Raw genomic sequence first — 23,500 nt, 5'->3', positions numbered from 1 at the left:
TCTGCTAGTTTTGAACTGCTGACCTTGAGGTTAGCAGCCCAACTCGCAATCACAATGCAGAAGGTTTTAGTGACTGTTTTTTGTGACTCCAAAGGGTGTGGTGCTGTAGGATAAACTTGGAGTTGCTATGAGTCATGTTTAACCATGCTATTAGGACTCATTGCCTGGAAAGATTTGGATAGGTGTTACCTTATATTTGGTGGGATCCTATTTCTTTTCTAGGTTTTGATGATAAATTTAGGTTTGGGAGGTAGCGGGAACATTACCAGGTTACCTCCTTGTCCTGGGAAATTCTACAATTGTCTGAAGTATCTTTTCTGGCCTCTGAGAGAACTACCTTAGTTCTTGGTCTCATGGTAAGGAAAGCAGTTCCTTATTTACCCTTAAAGAAATATTTTGTGTACTTCAGTGTAATCTGCAGTAGCTAGGAAACCTAGCATATATTTCCATAACTCCTCTTAGGAATTTCTATGGCTCTGGTCTCTGAAAAACCTATTTTTACCCTTGTCTGTTTCTTTTGTTGTTGTTGTTGTTGTTGTTGTTAAGTGCCATCGAGTTGGATCCAACCCATAGCGACCCTGTACAAGGTTTCCGAGGCTGTAAATTTTTACGGGAGCAGAAAGCCTTATCTGTCTCCCGTGGAGTGGATGGTAGTTTTGAACTGCTGACGTTAAGGTTTGCAGCCTGATTCGTAACCACTATGCTACCAGAGCTCCTGTAATTTTTCTGAAGCATATACAGTATAGAAACCTCTTTGCTAACAGATTGCAAATATGCTGGGTCTTTTCAGAAACCCCATTCTCACACATCTTATTGATAAGACAACATATTTCCCTCATAGCTTGTGAATTTTTTCTGGGTTTTCTATTATTTGTAGCTGAAAGTATCTTGGTTGACACCATCTTCGATAGAATGTCTCAATTCAAAGGTCCAGTGATCAAGTATATCCTATGATCCTATTCCCCACCATCACTTATTGTTCCAGGGTTTAAAACTCTATTCTAAGTTGGTAAAATCAGCCTCTTTCTAGACACTGAAACTGGTTGCAGGAGCTTCAAAGCCTTGGAGCCAGTCATTGAACCTGAGTTCCATGAGTAACAGTGCTCTAGAAAAGAAGGGCCACAAACACATGTTGTGCATATTGTTGCTATGAGTTGGCACTAACTCAATGACAACTAACAACAACAACCAAGGGTACAAAAGGAACCCCAGTGGTACCCAGTAGTTAAAAGTCCTAAGTTGCTAATGGAAAGATTGGCAGTTCAAATCCATCAGCTGATCCATGGGAGGAAGATGTGGCAATCTGGTTCTGTACAAGACTAGTCTTGGAAACTCTCTTAAGTAGTTCTACTTTGCCCAATAGGAATGCTATGAGTTGGCACCTACTGAATGGTAATGTGGGTTTTTAAATTTTGTTTTATTGTAATATTGTTACCAGGTACCAGAGTGAAGAGGAAGTGTGGTGGCTCCATCCCATAAGCACTGGGATATGAATCACAAGGACTGAGGTTTGAGCCTGTCAGCTGTTCTGTGGGAAAAAGATGAGGATTTCTACTTATGTGAAGATTTAAAGCCTCAGAAATCCTATAGGGTTGCTATGAGTCAGTGAAAACAAGGCCAGGGGCAGACTGTGGAACAGACCATTCGACAGCACTTAACAACAACAATCATAGTGACAGGTGACACTATGTTTGCCAAGTATTTTCAGACTTCATCTAGGTTAATATGAGTTTGTTAGTTGGCACAAAGGGTTAAGTACTCAACTACTAACTGAAAGGTTGAAACCCACTCAGTGGTACATCAGCAGAAAGGCCTGATGATCTGCTTTAGAAAGATGATACAGTTCTATTCTGCAACACATGGGGTCACCATGAGCCAGAATTTAATAGAAGGAAACTGGTTTGTTCTTTTGTAGTTGTTTATTTAATCTAGGTAATATCTGAGCTAATACCTGATCAAACATGCAATCAAGATGTATTGATCATTACTGGTGATTGGAATGCAAAGGCTGGGAGCAAAGAGGAAGGATCAGTAATTGGAAATTATGGCCTTGGTGATAGAAATGATGCTGGAGAACACATGTTAGGATTCTGCAAAACCAGTGATTTGTTCATTTCAAATACCTTCTTTAGACAGCATAACAGATTACTATACACATGGACCTCAAGAGATGGAATACATAGAAGTCAAATTGACTACATCTGTGGAAAGAGACGATGGAAAACTCCACATAATCAGTGAAAACAAGGCCAGGTGCAGACTGTGAAACAGACCATCAATTACTCATATGCAAACTCAAACTGAAGCTGAAGAAAATGAAAACAAGTCCACGAGAGCCAAAATATGACCTTGAATATATTGCACCTGAATTTAGAGATCATCTGAAGAACAGATTTGATACATTAAACATTAAAGACCGAAGACTAGAAGAGTTGTGGGATGACATAAAGAACATAATATATGAAGAAAGCAAAAAGTCATTGAGAAGACAAGAAAGAAGGAAAAGGTCAAAATGGATGTCAGAAGAGACACTGAAATTTGCTCTCCAGTATGGAGATGCTAAAGCAAATGGAAGAAATGAGAAGGTCCAAGAGATGAACAGAAAATTTCAAAGATCAGCTCGAGAAGATAAAACCAAATATTACAATAAAATGTGCAAAGATCTGGAATCAGGAAACCAAAAAGGAAGAACATGCTCAGCATTTCTCAAGCTGGGGGAACTGAAGAAAAAAATCAAGCCTCGACTATCATTATTGAAAGATTCTTGGGGCAAATTATTCCATCTTCTAGAGAAGATGGAAGGAATACACAGAGTCACTGTACCAAAAAGAAATGGTTTATGTTCAACCATTTCAAGAGGTAGGCATATGATCAAGAGCCAATGATACTCAGGGAGGAAGTCCAGTGATACTCAGGAAGGAATTGGCAAAGAACAAAGCACCAGGAATTGATGGAATAAAAATTGAAATATTTCAAGAAAGTCAGGCGGCATAGGAGGCACTCACTCATCTCTGCCAAGAAATTTGGAAGACAACTATCTGGCTGACTGATTGGAAGAGATCCATATTTGTGCCCATTCCAAAGAGAGGTGACCCAACGGAATGCGGAAATCTTTGGACAATCTCTTTGATATCTCAAGCGAGTAAAGTTTTGCTAAAGTTAATACAGAAATGGCTACAATCATACATTGACAGAGAACTTCCAGAGGTTCAAGCCGGATTCAAAAGAGGCCATGGAATGATGGACATCATTGCTGATGTCTGATGGATGTTGGCTGAAAGCAGAGAATATCAGAAAGATGTTTACCTGTGCTTTATTGACTATGCAAAGGTTATCGATTGGTGAATCATGACAGCTATGGACAACATGGTGAAGTATAAGTATTCTGGAACACTTAATTGTGCTCATGAGGAATCTATACCTGGACCAAGAGGCAGTTGTTTGAACAGAATATGGGAACACTGAATGTTTTAAAATTAAGAAAGGTGTGTGACAAGGTTGTATTCTTTCACCATACTTATTCAACCTGTATGCTGAGCAAATAATCCGAGAAGCTGGGTTCTATGAAGAAAAACGTGGCATCAGGATTGGAAGAAGACTCATTAACAACCTGCGATATGCAGATGATACAACCTTGCTTGCTGAAAGTGAACAGGACTTAAAACATTTACTGATGGAGATTACATCTCAATGTAAAGAAAACAAAAATCCTCACTACTAGACCAATAAACAACAGTCTTATCAATAGAGAAAAAACTGAAGCTGTCAAGGATTTCATTGTTCTTGGATCAACTATCAACACTCATGGAAGCAGCAGTCAAGAGATTAAACAACGTGTTGCATTAAGCAAACCTGCTGCACAAGACCTTTTTAAAGTGTTGAAGAGCAAAGATATCAGTTTGAGGACTAAGGTGCGCCTGACCCAAGCCATGGTATTTTCAATAACCTCATATGGATGCAAAAGCTGGACAGTGAATAAGGAAGACCGTAGAAGAATTGATGCCTTTGAGTTATGGTGCTGGAGAAGAATATTGAAACTGTCATGGGCTGCCAAAAGAACCAATAGATCCGTTTTGGAAAAAGTGCAGCCAGAGTGCTCCTTACAGGCCAAGATGTCCAAACTTCGTCTCTCATGCTTTCGACATATTGTCAGGAGGGAGCAGTTGCTGGAGAAGGATATCATGTTTGGTAAGGTGGAGGGTCAGAGAAAAAGAGGAAGACCCCCAACGAGACTGATTGGCCAAGTGGCAGCATTGATGGACTCAAGCGTGGCAACAATAGTGAAGTTGGCCCAGGATCGGGCAGTGTTTCGTTCTGCTGTGCATAAGGTCGTTATGGTTCGGTATCGACTCGATGGCACCTACCAACAACAACAACAAAATACCTGAGGCTGTACTCTCTAGTAATCCATGAAACCTCTTTCTGAAGCCTAATTCACTAACGTAAGTCTATAACCTTGGACAAATTAATTTCCTTCTCTTAACCAGTTCCCTAAGTGTAAAAGAAAGAAGTTGCATCAGATGATCACAAGATCCTTTCCACTTTTAAACTCAGGTCAACTTCCTTCAAAGGGCAGTCAGTAGCAGATTCCCTTCTCTTCTTGTTTCAAAGCTCACTCTCCGCCCCTCTGTAGCACTCACTGACTTCCGCTGTCTTGGTTGATGGACACCTCCAGTTCTCAGTTCATTGGCAGAGTAGAGATGACAGACAAGTCTCGAACCCAATGAATTATCAGACCTTTCCCTGTTCAGATTTTGAACTCTACACACTTACCTAGGGTTACCTTGATAATTCATCCAGGTGTACCTCTCCTATCCTTGGGAATGACTTCCCAGAATTTTCACTCTCCAGTTTTGCAATAGAAAAAAACCTTCACAAGCTGAGTTATATAACAGATGTTATCCATTAACAGTAAAAGGATTGTTCTATCATATCCTCCCTCTTCTGCCTCTACTGTCCGTTGCTGTGCCACCCCAACAAGGTTCTCATCCCACCCTTCTGCTGTCACTACTCCTCCCCTTTGTCTCACCCTTCAGAAAGTCTTGCATTCCCAATAATTTCCTCTCCCACATTCCAACTGCCTGTACTTCTTCTTGTTTCCTTTACTAGGCTCTTCTTGCCTTTAGTAGCAACACAGCCTTTACTTTTTTTCCCACCCACCACCCCACTTTAGTATCATTGTCTGCATCATGGGCCTTTCCATCCACAGGTATAGAAACCTGAATAAGCACAACACACTCAACAAAATTACCACATATATTAAAACGAAGCTCTTATTGGACAACTGTAGCTTTCGCTAGGCAGGATTCACTTTGACTTTCTAAGGCTTCTTATGGACTCTGAATTCTTGCCCAGATCCACCCCATCTCCCTTTGCTTTCCTGGTCAGTCCTGGAGGACCAATCCCCCAGAACTTCCTTGTACACCAGTCAGGGGCAACAGAAAGGAAGTGGAAAATCAGCCAAACAAGGCAGGCAGCAAGGAACCGGACATGTAGTGGAGTTCAAATCAGAATTAGGGCCTCTAGGGCAGGAATCCAACCAAACCCTGCTCACCTTTACTGCACTAAAACCCCGAATTACAATTAAACAAATAAACAGATACCAGTGAGTCAGAATACCAATGAGTCAGGAAGGAGCTCTGGTAGCGTAGTGGTTACGAATTGGGCTGCAAACCTTAAGGTCAGAAGTTCGAAACTACCAGCTGCTCGGCAGGAGAAAGATGAGGCTTTCTGCTCCCGTAAATATTTACAGCCTCGGAAACCCTGTACAGGGTCGCTATGGGTCGGACCGGCTCGACGGCACTTAACAACAACAACAACAAATGAGTCAGGAAGACTGTTAAGGGGCTAGAAAGCTGATGTGAATTGTACCCCAACCCTGACACTTCCTTCAAATTCTAGACCCCAACACTTCCTAGAAGGGCCAGGAAGAGAGATTGGATCTCCAAAGACCAGGCTGCACTCAGCCACCTCAACTGGTAAGGGAAGCTCTCAGCTTGGCCAGGCTAGAACTTCTACCTTCGTTGTTGTCCCTTTCTGCCTGGTTTTTCTGCCTACAAATTCAACTTCAACTCTTTTTGCTTTCCAAAAACCCTTTCTTCCTAGTGCAACTTTGTCATCGCTTACAGTCTTTTCCTGCTCAGAGCCACCTTCTTTATACTCCTAAATCTATTCCTTATCATGTGCCTCCCTCTCTGGCCTTCCTTTCCAAATGCCTATTATGAACTCTGAAAATGGCCTACGTTACCACCTTTCCCCCGTTATTCCAGAAGCCCAAATAAGACCTTCAGTTTTACTTGTCTGGGTCTCATCTCAGTCATTCTCAAGATGCTGAGAACTCTGCCCAACCTCCAGAAGCACCCCTCAGGAATGTCTCTGAGTTATGGAAAAGAATGGCAGTAACTAAGCTCTGGAGCTTAGAGAGATTTGCCTAGACTGTACCTTTTTGCTAATGCTCCTTTCTGTCACTCCCACCATTACCATTAGGGAATGTCACCAAACACTTGGATATTGAGAAGATCCAAGAAGATCCTGATAGCAGGTCAGAATGCTCTGCTGAAGGGTAGGCTGCCCAGGCATGTCATAATCTCCAGACTTGGTTAGAGAGAAGGAATACTTCCCCTGGACTAGTCTGTAAATTTCACAGGTCTACCTGTGTTAGCTTGGCTGAAAGCAGAGACTATCAGAAAGGTGTTTATCTGTGCTTTGTTGACTATGCAAACGCTTTCGATTGTGTGGATCATGACAAGCTATGGACAACATTGCAAAGTATGAGTATTCTGGAACACGTAATTGTGCTCATAGGAATCTGTACCTGGACCAAGAGGCAGTTGTTCGAACAGAACATGGGAACACTGAATGTTTTAAAATTAAGAAAGTTGTGCAACAAGGTTGTATTCTTTCACCATACTTATTCAACCTGTATGCTGAGCAAATAATCCAAGAAGCTGGGTTCTATGAAGAAAAACGTGGCATCAGGATTGGAAGAAGACTCATTAACAACCTGCGATATGCAGATGATACAACCTTGCTTGCTGAAAGTGAACAGGACTTAAAACATTTACTGATGGAGATCAAAGAGCACAGTCTTTGGTATGGATTACATCTCAATGTAAAGAAAACAAAAATCCTCACCACTGGACCAATAAACAACAGTCTTATCAATGGAGAAAAGATTGAAGCTGTCAAGGACTTCATAGTTCTTGGATCAACTATCAACACTCATGGAAGCAGTAGTCAAGAGATTAAACAATGTATTGCATTAGGCAAATCTGCTGCACAAGACCTTTTTAAAGTGTTGAAGAGCAAAGATATCAGTTTGAGGACTAAGGTGTGCCTGACCCAAGCCATGGTATTTTCAATAACCTCATATGCATGTGAAAGCTGGACAGTGAATAAGGAAGATCGTAGAAAAATTGATGCCTTTGAGTTATGGTGCTGGAGAAGAATATTGAAAGTGTCATGGGCTGCCAAAAGAACCAATAGATCCGTTTTGGAAAAAGTGCAGCCAGAGTGCTCCTTAGAGGCCAAGATGCCAAACTTCGTCTCTTATACTTTGGGCATAGTGTCAAGAGGGAGCAGTTGCTGGAGAAGGATATCATGTTTGGTAAGGTGGAGGGTCAGAGAAAAAGAGGAAGACCGCCCCCCCCCAATGAGATGGATTGGCCAAGTGGCAGCATTGATGGACTCAAGCATGACAACAATAGCTAGGTTGGTCCAGGGTCAGGCAGTGTTTCATTCTGCTATACATAAGGTCGTTATGGTTCGGTATCGACTCGATGGCACCTAACAACAACAAAAACCTATGTTAGCTCTAGCTAAGAGTGTGTGACACACAGAGACATTCAATGAGTACCTTGGATAAGTACATGCATAATTATCTAAATGAATAAAGCACATAGCAACAAACGTCATGGACAGACTAGAATCTCCCAACCTCTGGATTAGTATTCTGTTGCTGCCATAACACGTTGCAATAAGCTTAGCAGTTTAAAACAGCTCCTACTTATTAGCTCACAGTTCTTTAGGTCAGAAGTCTCACAGGCTTTGCTTGGTTCTCTGCTCAGGGTCTCACAAGGCTGAGATTAAACTTTTGACTGGCTAGCTCTCTTATCTGGAGGCTTGAGGGAAGAATTGACTTTCAAGTTCATTCAGGTTGTTCACAGAATCTAATTCTTTACTGCTATTGGTCCAAGGTCCCTGTTCCATAGCTGGGTATCAGCTGGGGCCTACTCACTGTTTCTGGAGGTCACCTGCATTGCTTTTCACATGCTTCTTCTGTCTTAAAATCAACAACAGCATGTTGTTTGCAAACTTAAAATCTCTCTCACTTTCAATTCTGTCACCAGCTAGAGAAAGCTTTCTGCTTTTTAGTGCTCATTGGATTCTATTAGACCCATCCAGATAATCTCCTGTTTTAAAGTCAACTGGGCCATATAACATAACAACCGTGAGAGTGATATTTCATCATATTTACAGGTTCTGGGAAATAGGCATGGAATCTTGGGGATCATTCCTAGATGTTCTGAATACCATAATCCAACTCAGGGATGTTGAGTATTGCTATCTCCCACCCAGAGAAACAGGAATTTAGAGTGTGTTGTAGACAGGGTATGCATTAGACCTAGTGGGGGTGAACAGTATGGAAATGGGCCTGAGTGATCCATTGTTGTTGTTGTTAAGTGCCCTCGAGTCGGATCTAACCCATAGCAACCCAGAACAGGATTTCCGAGGCTGTAAATCTTTACAGAAGCAGAAAGCCTCGTCTTTTTCATGCGGAGCAGCTGGTAGTTTCAAACTGCTGACCTTGAGGTTCGCAGCCTGATACGTAACCACTACACTATCAGAGCGATCCATTAGCAAAAGATATTTATATTTATTGAAGAGCCACTATGCTGATAGGTCACCACTTGTCTGTCAGTTTGTCATACAATGGTGGCTTGTGTGTTTCTGTGATACTGGAAGCTGTGCCATTGGTATTTTAAGTACCACTAGGATCACCCATGGTGAGCAGGTTTCAGTAGCACTTCCAGGTTAAGACAGACTCGGAAGAAGGAAAGTGGACTTCTTCTGAATGGTTAATCACTGAAAAATTTATGAATACAACTGAAATATTGTCAGATATTATGCCAGAAAGATGTAAGCATTAAAATAACTGTGGTACATTGACAGATATATTGCTGAAAGTTAAGCTGCTCAGGTGAGAAGGCACTCAAAATATGACTGGATAAGAGCAACTTCCTTAAAGTAGAGTTGACCTTATTGACATTAATGGAGAAAAGCGTTTGGAACCTTCATTTGCTGATGAGGAACAAATCAAAATTAGTAGAAACAGGTGCAAATATCTATTAATAATCAGAACTTCGAATGTATGAAGTATGAATCCGGGAAAATTAGATGTTGTCAAAAACATTTGGATCACATAAAGATCAATAACCCAGGCATTAGTGAGATAAAATGAACTGGTATTGGCCTTTATGAATCAGACAGTCATACGGTTTACTGTTCAGGTAACACCAAATTGAAGAGGAATGGCATCATATTCATGGTCAAAAAGAACATTTCAAGATCCATCTTGAAGAACAGCATTGTCTGTGATAGGATAATATCTATACACTTGCAAGGAAGGCCAGTTAATACAAATATTATTCAAATTTACACATCAACCACTGAAGCCAGTCATGATGAAATTAACAAATTCTATCAACTTCTCTGACAGCATAGTGGTTGTGAATTGGGCTGCTGACCTCATGGTCAGCAGTTTGAAACTACCAGCTGTTTCGTGGGAGGAGAATGCTTTCTGCTCCCGTAAAGATTTACAGCCTCGGAAACCCTATGCAGGGTTGCTATGAATCGGAACTGACTCATGGCACATAACAACAACAACATCAACTTCTCCAGTCTGAAATTTATCAAATGTGCAATCCAGATGCATTAATAATTACTGGTGATTGAAGTATGAAGGTTGGAAACAAATTATGGTGGGGATTGCATGATAGAATTTTGCAAGACCAATGACTTATTCATTGTAAATATCTTTTTAAAACAACATAAAATGTGACTATATATGTGAATTCACCAGATGAAATACACAGGCATCAATTCACTACATCTGTGGGAAGAGATGGTGGAGAAGCTCAACATCACCAGCAAAAATAAGGCCAAGGGGATTGTAAATAGACCATGAATTGCTCAATATGACCTTGAACATATTCCACCATTTAGAGACCATCTCAAGAACAGATTTGATTCATTAAACACTAATGACGAAAGAACATAGGAGTTGTGGGATGACATCAAGTCCATCATGTATGAAGAAAGCAAAAGGTCATTATGTTAGATGATACTCTGAAACTTCTTCTTGAGCATAAAGAAACTAAAGCAAGTGGAAGAAATGAGGAAGTAAAACAGCTGAACCATAAATTTCAAAGGACAGCTCAAGAAGACAAAGCAAAGTATTATAATGAAATGGTCTAACCTGTAGTTAGAAAACCAAAAGGGAAGAACATGAACAGCATTTCTCAAGCTGAAAAAACTGAAGAAAAAAATGCAAGCCCGAACTTGCAATATTAAAGGGTTTTATGAGAAATACTGAACGATGCAGAAAGGATCAAAAGAAGATGGGAGAATACAGAGTTATGTATTTCTTGAAATGATTGGTTTATGTACTTGAAATGATGGATCTATGTTGAATCATTTCAAGAGGTATCATGTGATTAAGAACTGATGGTATTGTAGGAGGATGTCCAAGCATGACTAAAAGTATTGGCAGAAAACAAGGCTCTAGGAATTAACAAAACAAATTTTGAAATGTTTCAACAAACTGATGCAGCACTGGAGGCACTCATTTGTGTATGCCAAGAAATATGGACAACTGATTGGATTAGATCCATATTTGTGCCCATTCCAAAGAAAGGTTAACCAATAGAGCTCAGCCATCATCAATATCATTAATGAACAATATCATTAATGTCACATGCAAGCAAAATATTACTCAAGATAATTTAAAAAATTATTGCAGTAGTACATTGACAAGAAGCTGCTCGAAATTCAAGCCATATTCAGAACAGAATTTGGAATGAGGTACATCATTGCTGATATCAGATGGATCTTGGCGGAAAGCAGAGAATAACAGAAAGATGTTTATTTGTACTTTATTGACTATGCAAAGGCTTTTGACTGTGTGACTCATAACAAACCATGGATAACATTGCAAAAATTGTATATTCCAGAAGACTTGATTGTGCTCATGAGGAACCTGTACTTTGACCAGTAGGCAGTTATTCAAATAGAACAAGGGGATACTGAATGGTTTAATATCTATGCTCCAGGTTTGTATTCCTTCATCATACCTAGTCAATCTTCATGCTGAGCAAGTAGTCCTAGAAACTGGATTATGTAAAGAAAAACATGGCATCAGTATTGGAGGAAGATTCATTAACAACCTGTGATGTACAGATGATAGAACCTTGCTTACTGGAAGTGACAAAAACTTGAAATACTTACTGATGAAGATCTAAAACTGCAGCCTTTAGTATGAATTTCACCTCAGTGTAAAGAAAACAAAAATCCTCACTGCTGGACCAATAAATAACATCATGATAAATGGAGAAAAGATTGAAGTTGTCAAAGACTTCTGTTACTTGGATTCACAATCAATGCTCATGGAAGAAACAGTCAAGAAATCAAATGACGTATTGCCATTAGGCAAATCAGCTACAAAATACCTCTTTTAAATTATTCAAGAGTAAAGATTTCAGTTTGAGGACTAAGGTGTACCTGATCCAAGCTATGCTATTTGGAACACATGTGAAAGTTGGACAATGAATAAGGAAGACCTAGAAGAATCAATGCATTTGAATTATGTTATTGGTGATGAATACTGAAAATACTGCCAGAAGAACAAACAAATCTTTGTTGGAAGAAATAAAGTCAGAATGCTCCTTAGAAGCAAGGATGGTGAGAGCTGTTTCTCATACTTTGGACATATTATTAGGAGGGACCAATCCCTGGAGAAGACAAAATGTTGGAAAAGTAGAGGGTCAGAGAAACAGTGGAAGACACCAACAAGATGGATTAACATAGTAGCAACAACAATGGACTCAAATATAACAACAATTGTAAGGATGGTGCAGGACCAGGCAGAGTCCTGCATTCTTTTGTGCATAGGATTGCTTTGAGTCAGAACCAACTGAACAACTAACAACAAGAACAACAGCATTGGTGATAGGTGCTTTTGTATGCATTATTTCATTTAATCCTTATAACACCATTGGTAGATATGTATTATAATCTCCATTTAATAGATGAGGAAACTGAAGAGAGTTTAAATGATTTCTCCAGGGACTCACAACCAACACAAGGAAACATATGCCTGACACCAAAGTCCATGCTTTTCTACTATACTGTACCACCTTCCCAGACTGGGAAATGAGGTTGGTCAAACTTTTGAGGGCATAATCAAGTGATTCTTGCTTCCACCTCTCTCCAACTCTGCCCATATGAAGTAGAATAACATCTGTTAATGCTAGCAAAGCAGAGGGTGACCATGACACAGGGAAGTAGAAACCAAGACAAAGCTTCCAGTCCCACTTGTACAATCCTGGTCTGTGTCTTTGATTTTTCTGGCATTCACTGAAAGCCAATCTGGGTGTTTTGACAGCCTCTGTTCTGGGGGCTGAATGGGTCAGTTTATGAGGCCCAGGCTGGCTTGATGAAATTTCCTGTTAGCTGGATAGGGTTGCCAAAGCAGCTGGATACCTGAGCAAAGCTACCTTCCTATGTGGAAGTTAGGCAAGCTGCAACGAGAATTAGCTAGTGTTCAAAATCAGCAATAAAAAACAGGACAAGTGCATAATGTCATCATTACACAATTCATTTGTGATCATGAACAGCATATTTTGGATGTGACAGATGACTAAAGGATCAAGAAGCCAATAGAGTTGGTTTAGAGGCAGTTCAAAAACTCTGACTTGAAAAACCATATATTTTGGGGAAAGACCATGAGCATTTGTCTCAACTTTAAGATTAGTTCCTCCCTCCTGATAATGCTGATTTCTTTTGTCAGAACATGACTGTCTCAATTATGACCCCTGGAAACAAATTCCAAGTTGTTTATTGTCATCTCACTCTTGGACTGCATATTAGTTGTCTATTGCATAACAAATTACTACAAAGTTAGTGGCTTAAAACGACACACATTAATTATCTCATGATTTTCATGCATCAAGAGTCTGGGCACAACTTACCTGCATCCTCTGATCAAGGTTTCACCAAGCTGAAATTAAAATGTCTGCCAGAGCTGTTATTCCACCTGAAGGTCTTCCAAGTTCATGGTTGTTGGCAGAATTCATTAGCTTGCAATTACAGGGCTAAAGTCCTCCATTTTCTTGCTGTCTGTAAACCAGGGATTTCTCTCAGCTTCTATAGTCCACTCTCAAGTAACTGCCAAATAGCTCCCTCCATAAGCATTTTTATTTAAAAAAATTGTTATGATTTGGGTGAAAGTTTAGTTTTCAATTCAATAATTCATATACATTTTGTTTTGTAACATTGATTGCAATCCATAAACTATAATAGTACTTTTCCCGTTTCCTCCTTGTGTTTACCATTTCCCTTTGTCCTTCTTTCCTATCCCTTTCTGTCTTATGAACTTTATCTCTGAGAAAATGCTGCCTTTTTTGTCTCCAGTGGTTGGTTGTTCTAATAAGTGCATGACTCTCTGGTGTTATTGTCCACCTTATAGACCTTTCTATTATTTGACAGAAAGCTGAGTCACACAGGTGAGTTCAGTTTCAGTCCTAAGTGGTGACTAAGGGAGTTACACCAGTCTACATTAGACCATTGAACCTGGTCTTTTTAGTTTTATTTTTGAGTTTTTATTTTTCTACTACTCTAGTCAGAACTTTGTGATCCCTTTCAGAGCAGGTCAGCAGAGACACTTGTGCACCATCTAGTCTCAGGTTCATGGAGGTTCCAGTTATTAAAACATCTTAGCAATAACCAGACACCTTGAGTGAATGAACATTGGGCCTGGGTGATCAGGACCATAGTATTGGGGGACATAAAAATCAAAGGCATCCTACTCTGGGGAGTAGTGACTAGTGTCTAAAAGCTTGAGAGCAGTCATCTAAGGCATCTAAGGTGCAACTCTTGGTCTCTCCCTTCCTGAAGCAAAGGAGAATGTAAAAATCAAAGATAATAGAAAATAATTAGTCCAAATAGCTAATGGACCAGGTGAACTCTATAAACGTTTTATAACATGGTTTTTACCTTTTCAAGGCCAGATAGTATCTGCTATAACTTCTCATATCTCTCTTTTAATAATGCTTAACTTTGTATTTTGAAATAATTACAGAATCACAAAAAGTTGCAAAGATAACAGAGAAAGGCCCCATGTAGCCTTCATCCAATGATTACATCTTAAATAACTATTGTACATTATTAAATTCAGGAAATAGACATTGACAGAATTGTATGCATAGTTATATGCCATTTTATCATACATAGGTGTTTTTGTAACCACTACTGCATTCAAGGAACAAAACTATTGATCAGCACAAAGATCCCTCTTATGCTACTCTTTTATAATCACACCTACCATTCTCCTCCTCCCATCCTTAAGCACAGACAATCACTATTCTGCTCTCCAATGCTACAATTTTGTCATTTTGGAAATATTATATATCATTTATTTAAATGGAATCATACAGTATGTGATCACTTGAGATATACTTAAAAAAAAAACTCAGCATAATGCCTTTGAGATCTGTCAGAATGCATGTATCAGTAGCTCATTCCTTTTTTTTTTTTTTTATTGTTGAGTAGTATTACATGGTACAAATGAACCACAATTTTTTTGATATTCACCTAGTGAGGGAAATTTTGGTTGTTTTCAGTTTTGGCTATTGCATAGAAACCTGCTGAGATCAACCATTTTTCTGTGAACATAAGTATTTACTTCTCTGAGATAAATGTCTAAGAGTGCAATTTCTAGGTCATATGTTAAGTGTATGTACAGTTTTGTCAAACACTGTCATAATTCCAGAGTAGCTGAAATAGTTTATATTCCCAACAGCAATGTATGAGTGATCCAGTCTTTTCACATCCCCATCAGCATTTTAAGTTCTGGAATGGCTCTTTCAAACAGAAAACACTTTTAATTTTGATGAAATCCAGTTTATTATTTTTTTTTACTCTCTCTAATGAGTCACATTTTTTCATGTCACATTTAACAACTCTTAACAAATTTTTAGGTCCTGAAGAATTTTCACCTATTTTTCAAAACAAAGTTTACAGTTTTACATTTAAATCTATGATCCACTTAGAATTATTTTTTGGATAAAGGGTGCAGTTTAGATCAAGTTTCAATTTTTTGCCTACCCAGTTTTACCAGCACTATTTGTTTGAAAGTCTCCTTATTTATTTTAAGGATTTGCTTAATTAAGTCAAGCCCACCCAGGATAATTTCTCTTTTGATGAACTCAAAGAAAACTGACTGTGTACCTTAGTTACATCTGAAAAAAAAAAAATCCCCTTTTCCAAATAGTAGTATATGGCAGTGATAGCCCCTCATAATAGAGGTACCATCCACACTCCAGGGAAGAGAATTATACAAGGTTATAGATCATGTGGGGTCATTCTGGGAACATGCATTCATAATCCTTTCTTCCTCTGTGTATTAGAGACTGTCCAGTCCTAGGATCTTGTCCAAGTAGGAAATGGAAAATTCTACAGGGAACCGACTGTGAGTATGGCTGTATGTTCCTATGTAATTTGACTGTTCCTGGTATGGCGCTGTAGGATCAGCACTGGACTGTGAACCATAGGTTGGCAGTTCAAAACCCACTAGTTGCTCCTCAGAAACCTGATACAGGGTCACAATGAGTCAGAACTGACTTGATAGCACTTAACTACAAAAACAATAGCCCAGTATTAAGGATGCTTGGTGGTGCACTTGTTTGAACACTGGGCTGCTAACCAAACTCTCCATAAGAGAAAAAGGAGGCAGTCTGCTTCTATAAAGATTGCAATCTCAGAAACACTATGGAGCAGTTCTACTCCATTTTATAGGATTGTTGAGTCAGAATTGACTCCATTGCAGTGGGTTTTGATTTTGGTTGGGTCCCAGTGTTAGGTCAGAATTCTCTCATTCTGTAGTAAAGAGCTCTGATTGAGGTAGAGAATGGATAAGGTGAGAGAAGGACACTATTACATGTGCCTTTCTTTGACAATAGAGCCCAGATTAGCCAATTTAGAACAGCTAATTTAAATATTGTTATTGTTGAGCCACTTCTGACTCATAGTGATCCTATGCACAACAGAATGAAACACTGTCCAGTTCTACACCCTCCTCACAATTGTTATGCTGGTGCTCATTGTTGTGCTACAGTGTCAATATAGCTCTTTGAGGATCTTCTTTGTTTTTCATTGTTGGTTGACCTACTTTACCAAACATGATGTCCTTCTCCAGGGACTGGTCCTTCCTGGCAACATGTCCAAAGTTAAATAGACAGAGTCTTGCCATCCTCGCTTCTAAAGAGCATTCTGACTGTACTTTTTCCAACACAGATTTGTTTGTTCCATGGTACTTTCAATATTCTTCTCCATACCAAAATTCAAATGCATCCATTCTTCTTTAATCATTGTCCAAGTTTCACATGCATATGAGGTGACTGAAAATACCATGGCTTGGGTCAGGTGCATCTTACTCCTCAAAGTAAATATAACATCTTTGCTCTTGAACACTTTAAAGAGATCTTTTGCAGCAGGTTCATCTAATGTAATACATCATTTGATTTCTTTTTTTTTTGGTAAGAACAACTCAGCAAAATAGAATTCTGGTTTACTGTTGGACAACATTGTTTCAAACATACATCAAACAGGCCAAAAAGAAATAAATAAATAAACAGCAACTTCATAGACCAAAAAAAAAGGTAAAAGAAACACCTTATCTTTGCCTTTTTAAACTGTCTCATACAAACCAACTACTTATAGTACAGCTAAGTACATACACACACAAAAAATTATTGGACTGCTCTAATAAGATAATAATTTTTAGTTGTTGTTAATTTTGCTTTTTTTTTTTTTCCACAAGGTTTTTTTCTCTTCTTTGAGATTATGATGAACATGGTGACACCACAAGTCACAATTAGGACAGAGAACGCTCCAAAGGCTGGTTTGGTCATCCGAGATCATTAAAAATGGCTGACCCCTAACAATAAGTACAAAAATATAAAATGTAAATAAAAAAACACAAATTTTCATTTTTAAAGTGCTTTAAAAAAAAAAAAAAAGCAGGGTATTTAAAGTTTTGGTTCTTTTTTCTTCTCTGTTGCAAATTCACATTGTGGTTGTGGTTGGAAGGTAGTGAGCACATGTTACTTGCAGGTGGTGCTGCCCAAAGTGGACGGATGGGACTCTGTCTACTCGAAGGTGACCACATTTAGATTAGACGAAAAGTGGACGGTGAATAGATCACAGTGGCTTTTTTTAAGTTTAACTTTTCCTTTTTTGCTATCTATTCATTCTCTTAGATCTTCTGCTTCTTGTTCAACATCATCATCCTCATCATCTTCAGCTGACTGTTTGCCCGTAGCTGCCTCGGCCTCCTCATCTTCATCTCTATCTTCTTCCTCACTATCACCTTCTTCCTCTTCCTCATCATCCTCCCCACCTTCTCCTCCTCTACTTCATTATCAGCCTCCTGTTCCCCATTTTCCTCTTTAGCGTTCCCATTAGCGGGTGCATCTCTTCCATTTTCTGTTTCCTCCACAACCTCTTTCTTCTCCTTTAAGTCTTTGGTAGTGATCTCGGAGCTGGTGTCCACAGCTGCATCTGACATGGTGGGGCACACTGGTGATACTATATTGTTGTTGTTAAGTGTCGTTGAGTCGATTTCCAACCCATAGCGACCCTGTAGAGGGTTTCCAAGGAGCAGTTGGTGAGCTTGAACCACCGACCTTGCAGTTCAAACAACTTTGCGTCTGACGCATTAGCCCACAGCACCATATAGAGGATAACAAAGAGAGCTAGAGTTCCGGGACTCTAGTAAGAGAGCTGCTGGAGTCCGAAGGAGGAGGAGGAGAGTGGCTGAGGTGGCAGTGAGCGGGGAGCTAGAACCCTGAGCAATGCAAAGATAGCTTTTCAGAGCAGCCAGTCCTTTTGCTTTCTTGACTGTGTCTTCTAAGAATGTTGATTGAAGTTTTTTGACAACTTCCATGTTTTTCTCCATATATCATGATGCTGTTTATTGGCTATTTTTTTTTATAAAATCCCCTTTATGATTTTTTTTCTTTAATGTATTACATTTCTTCATGTCACATTTAAGTTGTAAGGATTTTTTCTTTTCATTTCAATGAGATGTGATACATACTGAAGGCTGTATGTAATATTTGATCTTTACCACTAAGTATTGATTATACAAGCGATTTATATAGGAAATGCTAAGTGTCTTGTGATCTGTTTCCTAAATTTTACCAGTCAATTCTTTGTCATTGACATTCAGTGACTAAGCATTGTTTGATCATAATGGTGAGAAGGAAGCTGTAACTTCTTTTTGCCTTCCTCTTGTCCCTCTGCACTTGTCTCTCAGACTTCTACCTCATCTCTTTTGCCAGAGAAAATCAGGCTTAGAGAAGAGAATGACCAACTATAGCTTGTAGCCTAAGGCTCTAAACAGTCTCTTAGAATCTGTATACTAACCACAACCACAGAGAGCCTAAGTTGATTTCTGACTCTTGAATGGAAGGTGGCATGGTTATTATTAAGTTGCAGGTGTGTCCTTTCAAGCTAGATCACAATATGAGATTTCAATGAGTAAGTGGGCAAAAAGGATGAGAAAATTTCAAGAGAAAAGATGGATTGAGAAATTTGAGGGGAAGACCATTAGAAGATGGCAGTTTGAAATGAACTAACTCCAAAACTTGCTTCTTATTACAGTCCTTTATGAAGTCAAAGAAAACTTAAATCAAGAAGAATAAGGTGAAGCACAGAAGACTCACCTGGTCGCAAAGATTCTCTTATTCCCTCACCCCCACACTGTTCTGCACTTTCTTATCAGCTCCAACATTCCCAATGTGAATGGTATTCCTGTAGCTGTGTGGTGTGGTGGCCTTGATTCCAATATGTGCTCTTGACATGGCACTCCACAATAAGTAAACTCCACTACCCTCTCAACTTCTTCTGAGAACGCACACTCCACCTCCTTCAATAACTACTAAAATCAGTTTCTTCATGGACACATTTCCTTTACAGCCAAGCTTCTCTGCCTACATCCCACTGGTGCATTGCCTTACAGTAGGATCAGCAGTAAGAAGCACCCTGTGGCTACTTTCAGACCATTGCTCTCCACTATTATGTAAAATTCCTTCCTCCACCATCACTACATCTATTTCCCCCCATTCTCAGAAGATTTGGATCCTTCTTAATTTCATCTCAATTCCTTTTGTCAAATTGGCTGATTTCAATGTCCATGTAGATTATTCTATTCCATTTCTCTAACCTCATGGTCTTGACCTGCAATCACTTGGGAAGCTTTAAAAAAGTGCTAATGCCTGGTACCATCTCAAACTAATTAAATCTGAATCTCTGGGGGCAGGGCTTGAGCATAGTTTTTTTTTTTTTTTTAAAGCGTCCAAGTAATTCTAATGTGTCAGAATTTCAGTGGAGATTTTTAAGACTTCCATTGTTACTTCCATTGCAAGCTGGGATTGAGAAGCAGATCCTTGACATTCTCACCTGTATACATTTATCTCTACTATTGCTGTTGTTAGTTACTGACAAGCTGATATCAAATCTTGGCAACCCCATGTGCACCAGGTTTTTAAGACTGAGATCTTGTGGAATTGGATCACCAGGTCTGTCTTCTGAGGCACCTCATGGTGAATTTTAACTGCTAACCTTTTGGCTAGTAGTTAAGAGCTTTACAGTTTGAACTACCAAGGGACTCCTTTCACTTTTACTACACTTTAGAAAGCAAGCTTCATGGCCATACCTTGACCCTAACATCACCTAGAATCTCATTCTCTTAGAATTCTGATATCCCAAGAGTCCGCTACAATCCTTCAGCTCTTGCACTGCCATACTCAGATTCTTCTTCCATCTCACTATAATTTCCAACCCTTGACTCCACCACTTTCTCCTAAATTTATTCTCAGTCTCCCATCCTTTTTTCTTTTCCATCCCATTCTGGCCCTCAAAGTTGATCATTCTTATGAAACCTCCCTCACCAGTAACTTCCCTACCCAAGCTCTCTTTCCCTTGTGTTGCACTTACCTTCCAAACCACAAACCTGAATCAACCTGATAATCTGCTTCCACTGCTCCTCTCCTAGAACTTCTGGAGAAAACTGCATACCATTCAGATGGGTACTACTATAAATGCATGGTTTCTAATTTTAGCTGGCTTCTAAACATTGTTAATCCTGTTACTTCTATTATTCAACTATCACTCCCATTTCCTTTGGCCACTATTTTTAACCATTGTCCCCTTTTCAATAGAGGATATGAAGTATAAGCTCCCCTTTCATAATTATAATCTTTCTTGCATCCCCTGTTGTCCTTTTCTCCTTTCTTTGCTCTGAGAGGAAACTTTACTTTTTTTGTGCAAGGCTAACTCTTTTTGTGCTCTGGATCCTATCATCTTGTCTCCTTTATTGAATCTTCAACCTTGGGCAGCTTCTTCCCTTGATATATCTATATTGTTGTTGTTGTTGTTGTTAAGTGTCGTCGAGTCGGTTCCGACCCATAGCGACCCTGTACAGGGTTTCCGAGGATGTAAATCTTTATGGGAGTAGAAAGCCTCATCTTTCTCCCGCAGAGCGGCTGCTATATCTATATATATTTTTTCTTCCATCCTTTGATAATCCTCTCTAGCACATACATTTTCCTTCAGCTACCATATTAATTTGTTTTATCTCAGCTAAGCCTTTTGAAAGGGTAGTCCAATTCACTGTCTACATTTCCTTATTCCCCAGTTCCTCTCAGCCCATAGCTAACTATTTCCCATACTAACTACATGGGCAATAGTCAGGGCAGAATGCACGCAAAACTTTCCAGATATTTCTTTTATTGGAACTCTTCTCTATAGCATCTTTGCTAACCACTTCTGCCCTTTGGTCCCTTTTTATACCTTAACTTTCATGATTCTTTCCTATAATGGCTCACTTCCTATTTCTCTGACTGGGTGCTATTTTCAACTTTCATTGATGCTTTTTTTTTTTTTTTTTTTTTTAAACTTGGAAATTTTGAAGGTACTATCTTTAACCCTCCACCACTCATCTATCAGTTTACCACACGGTGGTGGATTGTGTTGTGGTAATGCTGGAAGCTATGCCACTAGTGTTTTAAATACCAGCAGAGCCACCCATTGTGGACAAGTTTTAGCTGAGTCTCCTGAGTAAAACAAAATAGGAAGAAGGAGAGTTTGCACTACTTCTAAAAGGTTAGCCACTGAAATTTTTATGCATAACAGCAGAATATTGACTGATATAGTGTCTGAAGATGACCTTCTCAGGTTGGAAGGCACACAAAATATGACTGAAGAAGAGCTGTCTCCTCAAATTAGAGTTGACCTTAATGACATGGATGGAACAAAGCTTTAGGGAATTTTTACTGTGATGGAGCCCACCTCACAATGAGAATAAACAGCTGTAAACATCCATTAATAATCAGAACATGGGAGAACAAACAAGATGGTGGATCAGGTGGAAGTGTAGTAAGGAGCTCTACCAGCAACAACACAGAATACCCGACCAAGCAGGCTCAGGGGATGGTCCCAGAACTCTGAACCACATATAAAGGAATACTTAGAATGTTGGAAGGCTTACAGCTGGGGGAATTTGTTGCAGAAGCAAGAAATCCATTGCTTTCTAGTTTGGAATGCTCAGCTGCTCCAGGAGCCACTATCTTTGGTGAGACCAAGCAGGGGAAGGATCAGAGTGTCCACAGATGCCTGACATAACTGTGGAGATAAAGGTGTGGACATTCTTTTCTTTTGGTATCTGTTCATTGGTCCCTTGATTTCTGAGCACCTCCATTCTGGTGAGTATAGGGGTGCCTGAGCTAGTGGACAACCCAGCCCCACCCTCAGAGGATTCTACTACGCATGTGCACAGATTTCCTAAAAATTTAAAGAGACAGTTCCCAATTAAAACTAAATGGCCACAGCTGGCCTTGAACTGTTTATAGCTAGAGAAAAGGCCTGAACGGGGATTGTGGAGCGGGACAAGCAGACAAAAGAGGAAATAGGCTGAAAATTAAACCCTAAGTTACGTCACAATGACAAACAGTGGCATCTTGAAATTTCTCAAGAAGAAGAGTGAAAAGGGAAGCCCATTTCCTGATCACATCTACCTAGAGGCAATCAGAAAGCATAAAAAATACCAAAATACATACCCATCTAAGTATTAAGGCCACAGATAACCCCCAAAGATGCCCAAAAAACAGAAGCAGATGACCATATCTGCACATGTCCAGAAATAAAGTGACTAAGGCAAATGAGCTGGAAGTAGACCTACACTCCATACTGGAAGATGGGCAGGCTTTAGAAATGCCTGAGAATGAATTCAGAAAACTGATTATAAAAGGTATCAAAACACTATACAATGGAGTTGAGAAAAATAAGGAAGAAGTCAGGAAAGAGCTACAGGAACAATCAAATAAGATAAATATAGCATTAGAAACAATTCAAAACCTACAGAAAGAGTTCCAAATGATTAATAATAGAATATCAGAAATGGACAATACACTGAAAGGGTAAATGAGTAGAACTGAAGAGACAGAAGCCAGAACTAGTGAGCTAGAAGATAAATCTCTCAACACTACTAAGACAGAAGAACAAACACAAAAAAGGATAAAAAAAATAAGAAGGCCTAAGATTCATGTTGGATAACATGGAGAAGAATAACATAAGAATTATTGGCATTCTAGAAGAGTAGCAATCACATGAGTCCACAGAGGAGACAGTTGAAGAGCTTCTGGAAGAAAATTTTCCTAACATCCTGAAAAGTGAAAAGATGAGCATTCAAGAAGCTCAATGAACCCCAGGAAAGATAGACCCTAAAAGACAATCACCAAGACATATAATAATCAAGCTCGACAAAATCAAAGATAAGGACAGGATCTTGAAAGCAGCTAGGGAAAAGAGAACTATAACATACAAAGGCAAGCAAATCAGATTAAGCTCAGATTTCTCAACAGAAACCATGCAGGCAAGAAGGCAATGGCGAGAGATATATAAAACTCTGAAAGAAAAAACTGCCACCCAAGAATCCTCTACCCAACAAAGCTGTCAATCAAATACGATGGTGTAATCAAAACATTCCAAGATAAACAGAAGTTAAGGGATTTTGCCAAAGCCAACCCTGCTATGAAAAAACATCCTAAAGGAAGTTCTGTGGACTGAGAACCAACAAGATCACACGACAACTACAGAATGACATACATGGTAGCATCAACCTGAACTCAGTCGACAAATGGAAGAGTCAAGAACAGAATAAAAT

The 23,500-nt window shown here is 39.4% G+C and overlaps 1 pseudogene; it reads right to left on the bottom strand.

Moving 5' to 3' along the window:
• Window positions 1-17,522: 17,522 nt before the first annotated feature.
• Window positions 17,523-17,842, bottom strand: LOC102817791 (annotated as a pseudogene).
• Between the last annotated feature and the right edge of the window lie 5,658 nt (window positions 17,843-23,500).

The sequence above is a fragment of the Chrysochloris asiatica genome, unplaced genomic scaffold (assembly GCF_000296735.1).
Source record: "Chrysochloris asiatica unplaced genomic scaffold, ChrAsi1.0 scaffold00118, whole genome shotgun sequence".
Classification (NCBI taxonomy): domain Eukaryota; kingdom Metazoa; phylum Chordata; class Mammalia; order Afrosoricida; family Chrysochloridae; genus Chrysochloris; species Chrysochloris asiatica.
The sequence above is the reverse complement of the archived record's forward strand: the minus strand, read 5'-3'. Positions and strand labels throughout refer to the sequence as shown.